The sequence below is a fragment of the Diorhabda sublineata genome, chromosome 2 (assembly GCF_026230105.1).
Source record: "Diorhabda sublineata isolate icDioSubl1.1 chromosome 2, icDioSubl1.1, whole genome shotgun sequence".
NCBI lineage: Eukaryota > Metazoa > Arthropoda > Insecta > Coleoptera > Chrysomelidae > Diorhabda > Diorhabda sublineata.
The window spans coordinates 27,378,041-27,392,215 of record NC_079475.1 but is presented as its reverse complement, the minus strand read 5'-3'; positions in this window follow the sequence as shown (position 1 = coordinate 27,392,215).

The following is a 14,175-nucleotide window of genomic DNA, read 5'->3' as shown; positions in this document are numbered from 1 at the left end:
CATTCTGTGAATTAAACGATGTCTCATGGAGACTGGCCATCTTATGCTGAATACAATGAAAATAGGCCAGGAAGTAGCGGTTTTTCCCCTAAATACTGAGTTTCAAAATCAATTATGCTATGTTTGCCTTTTTCGTATTGACTATAGCAAAAATATCATCCATGTACCTCTACCATCCCCTGGTTGAATACTAAAACTCTTGAATGATTTGCTTTTCAAATTGATTCATGAATAGTTCAGCCATAAATGGTGAAAGACAATTGTGCATAGCTGTTCCCTTGTCTTGTTTGTAGAATTTGTTGTTTTATTGGAAACAGTTTTGCTCCATACAAGTTTTCGTTGTTTCATCTATTATATGAGCTCCAAAATTATTAGATCTCAAGTACCCAAGGTACTCCAATATCTGAGGGATGGGCACGCTGGGAAATAATGAACGTATGAAACAATAATGTCGGTTGACGATTTGTAGGAGTAACCGATTTTATATATGGTAAGGTTGTATGAATAAGTAAGACAGCAATTTCAGAAGTAGTAATGTTTTGTCGTCTGATGTGTAAGTTAATATCAGATGTATTATATCAAATCTGTTTCAAAAGATATGAAGGATTTGAGTTGTAATGAAAAAGTATTTATAGATTCTTTTCATGCAATATTGTATCAGAAATTTAAAGGACTCTATTTTTCATCTGCTTAATTGAATTAATCTTATACCAGTTCATTAAAATTTTATAATCTTCGTTTCTGATAAATTTAATGTCAAGAAAAGGTAACTATTGAAATAAAATAGCGAAGTATCAGTTCCATTTTATGGTAAGGATCATATATCATCAACATAATTTTTGGAGAGTAATTTTCATTGTGAAGCAGGTATTACACATATATAATCCATTACATTGTCTAAAATCTAAAATACCAAAAAAAAGAATTGAATATTATATATCAAGTGCCTTGTACTAATAGTGACGCTGTCTACATAGGGCAGACATCTCAGTATTTAGAAAAAAACAGAAGAGACTTGAAATTAGGAAGATTTAAAAATATTGATATTTTAGAAGTACCTTACGAAAAGAGACGAACTAACAAAGTTCTCTCAAGCATACTATCTTGAGGATAAAAATGCTTTGGTACACCGCTCCAAATTCATTGCTATGACAGTCACTAATTCAATAAAGGACTAATGAAAGACCTATGTAATATATTTATATATATATATATATATATATATATATATATATATTTATATATTTATATATTAATATAAATCTAGCAGATCACCCCAACGAATACCCCTTCAGTATTTTATAACAATTCGATAAACGAGACACACGGATTTACACCATACTTATATTACTTCCAGTAGACCACCAGAAAAATTGTATAATGAACAAAAACCAAGAAAATATTCTAGAGATCTGAATAACCGTATATATTATTACTATAAAGTAGCAAGGGAAAAAACCTTAATCCAACAAGAAAAAGCTAAAAAGCCCTTAAAGGAATCTCAGAAGATACAGTCAGAAAAAGTTTAGCGCTACCCGTAAAATATTCTGAAATTTGGAAATAATCGATCTCAAAGCATATCAAACAAATTCTAGATCTAGTATTCATTTTAAAATTCTCTCTAATCGAACCACAAATATATACTTTATTTCACCTGTATCCAATATCGCTTTATGATAAAAGAAATGAATTTTACTATATTCTATCATTTTCACAAAAATATTTAGCGCGAGACGATGATTCTTTATCCTATATTCCAATATATGATTCATTAAGATGCAAACAAATATCAGCCCATCAAAAGATGTGTTCCGATATTTACGCCTATCCTATAGACGATAACGCAATGTACGACGCTCATTTGTTAAAACATTATAAGACCGTTTAATTAGTGTCGATCGCTGAACCGATACACGTTACTTATGGTTTCTCGAATACAAAAACCAAAACATTAATTGTGGATAAAAATTCTATTATACAGTTATATTCAGGATATTCTGCTTTTTTGATCTTACCAAAATACAGGCTAGTATCAGAACATACTTACTAAATAAACTAGACGTATCTACAAACATCTACAAACAACAAAACACAAACTGGACCAATTCTCCAAAAACTTGAACGAACTTATAAACAAGCCTTTTGTTGAGAAAAATATTTCCTGGCTTACATATACAATTTCACTCATCGTTGCCTTGATCGTTCTCTATGTGACTTCGTGACTTCTTGAATATAACAGTAGGTCTCAAAAACAAAGAAGAGTTAAACAAGGATGTTGACATACTAGTCAACTGTATCCAGCAAGCTGCATGGGACAGTACCCCCAACCTGATCTAATAAAGCTACTCAACAATACTAAAACATTTACCAAAGAAACCTAAATTAACGCATATTATAAACGCAGCCTTTCTCCTTAAGTATGTACCTACCTTATGGAAAGTAGGTGAAGTCATAATGATTCCCAAACCAAGAAAACCACCAAACGTAGTACAGACCAATATCACTATTAACAATGATATCAAAGCTATTCGAGAAAATACAACTAAAAATATTAAGCCCTATACTTGAAGAGTAAAAACTAATACCTTCACATCAGCTAAGCTTCAGGGCAAACCACTCCACCATAGACCAAATACACAGGATAACCGATGTCATAGAAAAATCGCTAGAAAAGAAAACAATCTACTCCTCTGTTTTCTTAGACGTGGCTCAGGTTTTTGATAAAGTTTGGCATGAAGGGCTCAAACAAAAACTGAATAAAATCTTGCAAAACTGTTACAGTCCTATATAAAAGAACGAGCCTTTAGAATAAAGCAAAAAGATGCTTACTTAGGCTTAAAGTAAATCAACGTGGGTGTACCACAAGGTAGTCTTGTTGGGCCGGTCCTTTACCTCTTATACATCAGTGACACCATCAATTAGAAAACCACATCGCTAGGTTTGCGTAAGACACAGATATTTTGGCCGTAGGCGATATCCACGAAGAAGCAGCAATCAACATGACATCATTTAATAAAATTAAATATTAGACCAAAAAATGGAAGATAAGTTTAAACAAGAAAAAATCGGTACATGTAAATTTCACAAATAAAAAAGAGCAATATGTACCAGTACGAATAGACGATAGACATTTGCTAACACAGCAAAATAGCTGGGGCTAACACTGGATGCGAAGTTACGCTGGAAACCTCAAACTATAAAGAAAAGAGAAGAACTAGGTATAAGATACAAGGAAATGCATTAGTTGCTGGGAAATCAATCCACTCTATCAATTTATAATAAACTACTTGTATATGAACAAATCCTGAAACCGGTATGAAGCTACGGATTCAACTATGGGGATGTGCCAGCGAAAGCAACACCCAAATTAAGGAGCATTAGTGATGTATCTTGGTATTTTCAAAATTGCCATATTCAACGGGACTTGGAGCTAGACACAGTAAGACAGGTATCCACTAAATTCGCTAAGAGTCACGAACAGCGGCTCTTGAAACATGTGAACATCGATCCAATCTAATCCAGCTCCTCGACAAAACAAACCTAGAGAGAAGACTGAAGCCTTTCGAGTTAGTTATTCAAGTGCTTAGCGTAAAGGCAGAGCAACGTGTCTAATTTTACATATTAGTGTTAGTATAGACAAAAATAATTGTAGTTATTATAAGTGAAGAAGCTTCTGCTGAGTAAGACCCTTAGTTTACAGAAACTCACAGTAATTTTGGTAAGAAAAAAATTGTTCATTTATCGTAATGATGATCAGATCACAATGTTGGGGAGATCTTCCAGGTTTTCTTAGAAAAAAATCTGTAATTTGGTCCAGCTTAGGAGATAGGGTGGTTTTTATCTCAATTATTGGTGTCAATATTTGTTATTGTAAATTAAACGATAGTATACGACTTTAGTGTGTATTTGTTGGCTAGTTCTATTCTATCCTAATAGATAGCGGTTTGAGACATAGATATCCGGTAGATGGCGCCGTATTTCTATTTATAGATTATAGGTGACACGTTTGAATATAGAATTTACTTATATTTTCATGCTTATATTTGACCAGTTTGGCTTCATATTTTTCATCTGAATTATAGTGTTTGTTTGATTCCACGTCATTTTTGTTTATGCTCTTAACATAATCATACGTCATTTTCGTTTATACTTTCAACACATTATCACAAACTTTTGAACTGAATTTTTAAATTCTCTGGATATATCAAGGATACCACCTAACAATCTTCAATTGAAAATTGCATAACCAATTATTATTCTACGTAATTCAAACCCACCTCAATTATGTAACCGTACACGTTTAGTCTTAAAAAAATTACCGAAAATATTCTCGAGAAACAATTGTGACGGAAAAATTTAAAGGAGATATTGTCCTGTTGCCATGTATTCCACTGATAGCGTCAGAATCTCCAATACCGTTTAAATTTGTGGTTAACCAGGAATCTTCTACACAAAGTATTACGACAAAACCCTACAACAAAATATCAATGTGGATTCCGAGTTGAAAGTCGACATTTTGGCAATTGGAGAAGATCGACAAAACAAAATTTTAGGTATATTTTGAGTTTCCAGTGAAGATCCCATCTGTTATAGAATTAATGATTTTGATATTAAGAGCACTTACACCAGAAGAGAAATTTTGTCAGTGATTTGTGAAATCTATAACCCATTGAGTTTTTTAGAACCCGTGATTGTTATTACCAAATTTATCATGGAAACCCTATGGGACAAAGAAGTTTCAGAGGAGTTGAAAACAAGGAATTTGTGTGTAAGTACAAAATACCTAGACATGCGATGCTTAGCCTTAAAATAGGATAACATGGGTTCTGTGACTCTTCAAATAAATCTCATGGTGCGTATTTATACGTTAAGTACGTCAGTAGTATAAGAATGACTTGTAGTCTCCTGTGTACAAAATCTCGAGTGGCCTCATTGAATTTAATGGCAAAAACGGTGAATTCAACTAGAAATTGAATGTGTTGAATTATTTTGTAAACACAAATTCAAATATAACATACCGGTGAATATGTATCGTGTCTGTTACGGTAAGTTAGTTAATTTTATTATTGAAAATTCAAAGAGACACTTTAAATAGTCACTTTAAATTAGTGTCTCGACACAACAGAAATTAATGGTATCCTGCGGGTAATTAGCAAGATTTGCTGAACTTAATTACATTTTATCCTTCCATTTTTTGACAAGCTTAACTCTGAACAATTTCATGAAGTTAATCATCTATTTGATCTGGTTGATAATCATAAACTTTGGTTTCAGACAACTCTATAAAAATAGTCTATGAAGGTAGCATTAGGTGAGAGTGGTGACTCTTCATGATAGGAAATAAACAGTAAAGCTTCTAATACAGTTATCATCATTTTCTCAAATATTTTTTGGTTAATTGAAACTCAGAATCCAAATTTTCCTCAAGAAATATGATGACAATTCTGTTTGTTTAATACAGAAGTCTATGCAAATAAACATTCGTTGGGGATTGCGTTCAGTGATTATCACGCTAATCGAACATTTCTTTATGTAGACTAGAATAATTTAGTTTTATAACTATTGAGTTTTTACTCTTTATTCATGTTGATTTCCGATAACATTACTAATACTTGAGTCTCTAGAGAACTTCTTATCACAAATAGAGAATCTTTTCAACGGCTTTTAATTTACTCTTGACGTTGATTTCTTCTATTTATTGAAATACTAAAGGTGTAGATGCATACATTACTCTCTAGCATTTTCAACAGTCTACTTAAATTCATTTAACTTGGAAGAAGACACAATAATAGGAACTATTTTATATAGCATTTAAAAGCATTTCTAATGATTTATCAAAATGTTGTGCTATCAAATATATAATTTAACGGAATTTACTATTTTACTATTGTAAATTGAGGTATTTGGTTCAAAATCACGATTTCACTTTAATCTTTATTATTTTAATCTTTTGGTGTAAATGTATATTCGTGTTTTTTTTTTCGATTAATTGAAATGATTACATAAGAAAATTGTCTGTAAATAGATGAAATAATAATTCTTTTCTCTCGGTTTCTGATCTCTTTGGGCACGAAGAAGAACTTTATTACTTTATCTTGTCTGACATTTTGGTTTGCGGTAAACGGTTATAGTTCACTGGTTAATCTCTGACAATGGATGCATAAATTCTTATTGTTACTTTCACAAAAATGTTATCATTTCGTAAAACCGTGCGGTCGGTTAAACAACCTTAAAAATGCAATTTGTACTTAAACGAGACATGCAGTCGTGTTTCGTAAGCCATTTCCTAATATGTATTCAAGGTATTTTCTGGATACCCGTAATTCAGAACTATTCTCCCATGTTATTCATATTGAATGAAATAGGTCATCTCATGACTTTCAGTACTTTGGTACTCAATCCATTTCACGAACAGAGCTAATTCTAAGACCGAAATATAACAGTCATGTCTATTTAAAAAAATTTTGAGAGGCAAGTAAACTCACTGCTTGGAACTTTGAATTTTGAACTTTGGAATTTTGAAAGATAGGGGGGTAAGAAGTCTACAGAGAGAATGGAAGCTATGGAAAATAAAAATCGTGCTTTGAATAAAAAAAATGGGAAAATATGCTGACCATCGAGAAGGCTTTTCATTTTTCAGATATATAATTTTTTTTGGGTTAGATCCTTAGATACGTTTTTGAGGTCTCTTTTAAATAAAAATTAAATTTGGTAAAAAATTGACGTTTCGAACTATTGCGGTCTTTATCAAAATATGACTTGAGATTGAAAGCTAGTTACATTAATTAATCACGTGAAAATTAAAATAAAAATTTGTTTCAATCACAAGAGTTCATTTTCACTTAGTTGTTTTATTCTCTTCTCTCTTTTTTTTGAATTTGATTCAGTTTTAACCTGAACATATGTTCTTTTATACCTCATGGTTGTAATTGCAGTTTTTTTTTGTTCGATAACCTTTGAATCTATTTTATAACTACTGAGATATCTTGAGGAACAACTTGGTTCTTTATACCATATTTTTTTATGATTTTGTTAATTCAATTTAATTATTTTGTCAACTTCGTTTGTGAAATGAAGTTTTTTATGATGAGAATTGAGTTTTTGATTTTTATTTCTAATTTCAATTTTTTGGCATAACAGTAATGCAGTTATTTATATAACGAAAATTGAATATTTATGTTAAGTTTGCTCAAGAGAGTTTCGTCAAGATCTTCCATAACTAATTGTGCTATAACACATCATAGGGAAGCTGCTATAGCACAGTCATAAATTTATTTATATATTTCATTCTCAAATTTGGAGTGAACTGTTGTAGTTGTTAGTTCTTCAGCTTCTATAAATTCATTTTGAGGTATGTCTGTGTATTCTTCAATTTTTTCAAATTTCTTATTAATTTATCTCTAACAATTGTAATAAGAATATATTTTGCTAGATTAGACGCTAGTGATGGCGATAGAATATAACCTTTGACAAAGTCAGCTAGGAGAGTCAAGGTCGTAGTATATTACATATACTACACCTTTGGCCGGTGGAGAAATTAGAGGTCATACAAAAGACTTAAATGCCATTGATATAGAGTATAACTGTATGGATAACTCCTACAGTAATAAACACATAGATACTTAGAGCTGGAGAGTAAGAACGGAAATATAAGGGACACGTCATATCGTTGACAAGTTTCTTACCCACTCAGAGAGCAACATCAAATTTGATTTAGGCATTGAAATCAAGGCTTTCCAATGAACACAAAACAATCACATCAGAAAGTGCTACAGGTGGTGCAAATTAATTTGCACTACTTCGAAGCAGCCACGCCACTAAATTTGATAGAGGAAGATAGATAGGAGGCGTTGGTAAAGGAGCCTTCACCTTCAATGTTCGTCTTCAAAGCTTTCGCGAATAGTAGCTCTTCATGAGTTGCATTGCCCATAACAAATCGTGAAGATGACTCGTCCAGTTGAATAGAAAAATGAGGAGTTTCCAGATAATATATACCTAATAACACAAGAAACTTTCAACATCAGAGCTCATTTCATCAATTCATCTTTGTACAATGTTATCACTCAAATGAATTCTCTTCTCATATTTTTCCTTGAATGTTTGGGAATATTACAAATTTCTACCTATTTTATCAGGGTGACACTTTCATAAATGATCTTCCAGCTTTGATGGTTTCATAGAGTCATTGCTCAAAACTATGTTGCATAAAAGGTATGTGGACAAAAGCTTGTCTGTCTTTGAGGAAATAAAACCAAATTTTAAATATTCAACAACCTACTGACGACACTCAGATTTTGCAATGTTTCATATCAATCACCTACTTATGAATAGAAGGGAAACTTTGTTTAAGTAATCTTAAGGCGATATAACTTAACAGGATATGGCTATTTCAACAGAATACGACTATGAAAGCTAAGATTAAATAGTTTCACACTGAATATATAATATATATATAACCTTTATAATTTGACCAGCTTCGACAATAATGATGTCATCATCAGGATTTGAATAATAATATTATGAAATAAACAAAGTTCCGGCAGTAAACTGTTTCTAATTTATTAGAAGCAATAAATCGCTAAGATCCTTAATAGTTTTATGAAAGCGGTTGAACGTAATTTAATGTTAACAAAATTATTATTCCATTCATTATATTTTAATATATTTCTTTAAATTCTATGGAAGCTTTTAAACAATATTTTGGTATCAATACTCCACAAAAATTAAATAAATTAGGTTGGTAATAAAAATAGAGAAGGGACAATAAGTTCAATCTTCCTCGGCTTTCTGTTCTTTTAGCGAAGTGGGTAAATTCAATACTAAATATATACTTATAAAATTTATATTGAAATAAATAATGTATTTGTAATGTTCACATGTAGTAGTTACATAGTAAAAATTGAATACTGAACTTACATACTTCCATAAAATGATATATAAATTAATATATTATAAATACACATATCTCCTACAGCAGGTTGGCTGGAAGAGATTTATTTCCATTCAATTCCCATTTTTTGTATAAAATGAATTCTAAAATAAATAATATATTAAATGAAGCTATATGCATATAACAAATAGACAGGTAGGTACTTTTCAGATTGTAGCAATCACTAAAATCCATTCACTTCTTTTTTCTATTTTTCTAAAGTCTTGAAACAAATTCCGTCACTGGCCAACACTAATAGGAGGAGATAAAAATCAAGCATGGAATTATTGCCCAATTGCACTCCTTTCCACGTTTTCTAATATCATAGAAAGATTGGTCAAAAAGAGGCTTTTATCATTTCGGTTTAAATATAAAATACTTACTAGCGTTCAATTTGGGTTTTCAAGTTACAAATGCACAAATGATGCTATATTTTCTCTCCTAAATAATGTCTACTCTAGCATAACTAGCAGCTATCACTCCACCGCAGCAACTTTTTGTGATTTTTCTAAGGCTTTCGATTGTATTAATCATAATATTTTAATTAACAAATTGCAATACTACTATATCAGGGGAACACTTCTCGCATGATTTATGTGATACCTTATCAACAGAAGGCAGCTTGTAAGGGCTGATACAACGATGACTCCTTACAATAAAATGTGGAGTGCCCCAACGCTCAGTACTAGGCCCTATTCTTCTGTATGTAAACGACATCGCCTATCTAGATATTAGTGGTAAAATATGTCTTTTTGCAGGCGACACCAGTTTCTCCTGGAGGAACCCTGATCTCACGGCACTTCATAGCACCATATCTAATGACCTAATCACCTTTGAATCATGGTGCGATTCTATCTTCTCTGTCTCAACCTTTCTAAAACCAAATGCTCATATAGAAATACATTGCAGTCTTTTTTATTAAATAACACCACCATTGACGTCGTTGAATCTGTAAAATTCTTAGTGCTTGTTGTGGACAATTCCTTGAAATGAGAGTTATATATTGCCACCTTATCTAAAAAATTGAGTTCCTCCTGTTTTGCGCTGATATCAGTTTCCAAAGAACTGAACTTATCCATCTCCTTAATGGTCTATTACGCCCTTATTGAGTCGCATCTCCTATACTCCTTCCCTTCCTCTTAGGAACGCGCAGCACGACCTTTAACTACCTACTCCACGTTAAGAATTAGTTAAGCGCTCAATACTTCACAATGCAGAAAAAATAAACAATCACTTGCCAATTGAAACCAAATCGATATCATATTTTCCCGCATTCCGCAATAATTTGGGGCCATATTTACTGGAAAGTGCCTTCTACTTTGTTAACGACTTATATTCTAATAATTATATTTAATTTCCGATCATGCTGTATAGCTGCAAAGTGGTTCAATTTTTCTTATGGACTTATATACTAATTATTACCTATTACTATTACCTTTAGTTTTGATATTCATTGTGGTTTTCTTCTGTATATTGAAATTTTATTTTATTTATTTTATCTTTACTCAGTTATTCTTATGTTTGGTTTCTTTATGAAATTCCGGAAACAAATGGATAACGTTCTTAACATTCGTATTTATATTGGTAAAGAATTAAACAAGTTAATTCAAGATTACAAGCACATTCACCACAAGTGATATTAATTTGCACGTTTAAAGAAACGTTGCAGACAAAACGGCGGCCACGCTGCAAAGGCAAGTCCTCACGCGTTATACTGAATATGGAAGTGTTCACAAGTAACAGTCGCTGAGCTTCATAAAAATATTATCTGCCTATATTGACAGGACAATATAACATTTGTTACAGCTCTAAGGGTTTTATATTCACGATACTCGTCTTATAATAACTGGAATACTTCGTTACATAGAGCTGCAAAAGCAATCAGAGCCGTGATTACGATTACATTACTGATTATTCCCCAGCTTCCCTAAACTTTTCACGAAACGTTCCGTTAAGAGGAGGTTTTTATGGTGCAAGTTCTAAAAAGGCGTATAACATCATTAGCACTGGTGATATATTTCATTAGATTCATGATGTTCAAAGCCTTTCTAAACTTTTTGTCGAAGTTCGAAAAAAATTGAAAACTACATATGAAACAAATGCAAAGCATTACAATTTTCAGAAAAGGGATTTGCATTTTCGTGTTGGTGACCGGTTATGGAAAAAAAATGATGTTATTTCATCCAATTTTTATAATTTTGCACTTAAAACTGCTTCTAAATATATTCCTTGTATTGCCAACAAAGTAATTTCTAAATTAGCTAAGAATTTAAAAGATATTTCTTAGGAATTACTTAGGAAACCTGCAAGTTTCAGATTTAAAAAATCCAGATTGCAGATATTGATATTGCTGATATTGATACTGATATTGCAGACCAATCTAGGGATAATTATAACTTGCGAATCATATCAGAAAATGTTTCTGGATAATTATTCTTCGTTTTTTAATTTATTATCAACATGTTTCATGATTATTCTGTGAATTTGATTATTTTGTAATTAACAACAATGTAGGTAATAGATATCAACATTTTTTTCTTTATCTAGTAAAACTTACACTTCTACCATTTGGCATATATCTTTACCGTTGTGCAAGAGCACAATCATCTTTATCGTATATAAATTATCCATTGATTTTGTGTCGAGAGTAAATTATTATGTATCTTTTCTCTTCAGTTGTGCATAATACAGAAAGTGTATTATATTTAGGTGTTATCGTATCGCATTGGTTTTTGAAACGGCAAAAATTCTGTTCTGTAGTGAAACAATGTCCGTGAATGTTTCAAATGCTATGGAGCTTTCATAAGAAAGCCAGTTTAGTTTGGAACAAATCCAATGCTCAAATATTTTCCTTGATATAGGTAAATTTTGGATTCAGTTAATTTTGCAGCAGTCACTTTCCGTTACAATATGTGTGCACTGAGAAACTATCTTTTTTCTTGTGATGCACCGGTTATATTATTTAGAAGTGGTTGAATTGGTCTGGGAGCCTGGCAGCTGTAAAAAAAAGATCGGAACAGGAATACATATGGAAATTATTGAACAAGGAAAGAGTAAGTAGAACAGTTTTGAATAAAAAGCAAAATAGAAAAGATATTTGAAAAACTCACCAGCCAATATAAAGAATATCACCACAAATTTACTAAGATTTACTTTGATTGAAGCACTGGGGTTTAGATAGGTCGAGGAGGATTTCCAATATATTTTATTGAATTTCTTGAATGTACAAATTAATATATTGGAATAAATAAATCTGAAGTGACTACTGTGTTACAATACGTGAATGGAGGAATATTCAGAATATTTGAGAAAAGGCGTAACAAGCCGAATGTTATGTTACAAAGTCAAGCCAAAGTTCTTCACTATCGAAAGAAAATTAATTTCATGGACCCCCGCTTACGACTGTGGACTCACATTTTTTGTCATACCCCACGTAGACCTTCGTTAAGTCTCCGGTGGACTTCTGGTAGACCTGGATCACTTTAGGAATTACAGGTCTAGTTAATAGAGTAGATTAATGAGTTATTGGTAAAAATTATAATTTAGCAGAAATGCTATTCAAGTTTGTTAATTTATCACAATTTTTTTTGTCAATTTGTTGAAAACTTTTTTTAATCAATTAATTACAATTATTACTTATTTTGGTAGTTGGATCATTAGTAAGCTCTGATGATGTGTTATTGTCTATTAATTCTCTGGATGAATCCAAACATTGCTTTTCTCCATAAAAACTGTGGCATTGCCATTGTCATATGGTGAGACTATAGAATTTGAATTTTGTTTTGAAAAAAAAATTGGTTTTATTTAATAGTTTTCTAAATGCTGATGATTGATTGGGTTCATGAAAATGATTAGTTGAAATGTTGATATTTCTTTCTGGTCCATTTTATATGGAAGAGGATATGTAATCAATATTGGCTAACATAGTTTAAATTGAAATATCCTTAGTTATTATGGGTTCAATACTAGATAAAAATCCTAGTGATACAAATTGTGGAATAACCTTCGGTCTCTATTATCTTAGGTTTTAAGAGCTGAATTATGAGTTATTATGAATAAATTGTTGCATGACCACGTTTTTTAATTTCAAACAGTTAATTTCATAATCGAATCAATGAAAATTTACTATAATTGCTATATAAACCAGATTCTATAAACTTAAATTTTTTATCAACCGTTAATTTGAATATTGATTTCTGAATTCGATGTATGAAATTTGAACGCCGCAATTCTTAACTAATAATTGTTAGTAACTTTTATCATTGTTATTGAAAACATAAGTAATCATGAAAAATTTCAATTCACAATCGAGGTTGAGCAAAATAAGAGAATCAATTTTCTTGATGTCACATTATATAAAATTAACAATAACATAAGAACAGAATGGTATACGAAACCAACTTGCTTCTCAAGATATTTAAATTTCAATTCATGTCATCCTATGTCACAAAAAAACTATCAGATCCTGAATTTAGATGTTCAGCTATTCAAAAAGCAAAAACTGCGTTGTAAGAAAATAATTATCCGAAAAAAAAAGATTATATTCAAGGAAAGGATAAACAGATACGTCAATCAATTAAAGAACAAAACAGAAACAAAACATCAAAACATAAAACATTTTTCCTAACCATACGTACAAGGACTTTCCCAATAATTATCGAATTATTTCAATAAATATGATATTTGTATAAGTCATAAAAGACATAATACATTATCCAAATATATCACTAAATTGAAATCTAAAACACCATAAAACAAAAGAAGTAATATTATATATCAAGTGCATTGTACTAATTGTGACTACATAGACATACCTCTTAATATTTAGAAAATAGACTAAAATAAAAGTGCATTAACGAACCATGTAGTATCAAAAAAACATAAATTTAATTACAAAGATTCAGAAATTCTTGTAGCGGAATCTACTACACTAAAAAGAGAATAATAATATAAAAACTACAAATAATTTGATTGATTGAGTACTGCTACATTTTTGAGATGTAAGGTCTGAGGAAAAAATTAATTCTTCTTATTAGAACAAATTTCTATTTTCATTCCATTCTTATTTCAATATTCATGATGTCAAAATCTTATTTTAATAAAAACTTAAAATTAATCGAAACGTCAATATTTTATCATTTTTATTCCAAAAGAGAAGAGAACATTCTGTAGCTATATTATCAGCGGTTTCTCATTGGGAACATTTCAATGAAACACCAAAGTGGACTAACTTTAATATATTTTCC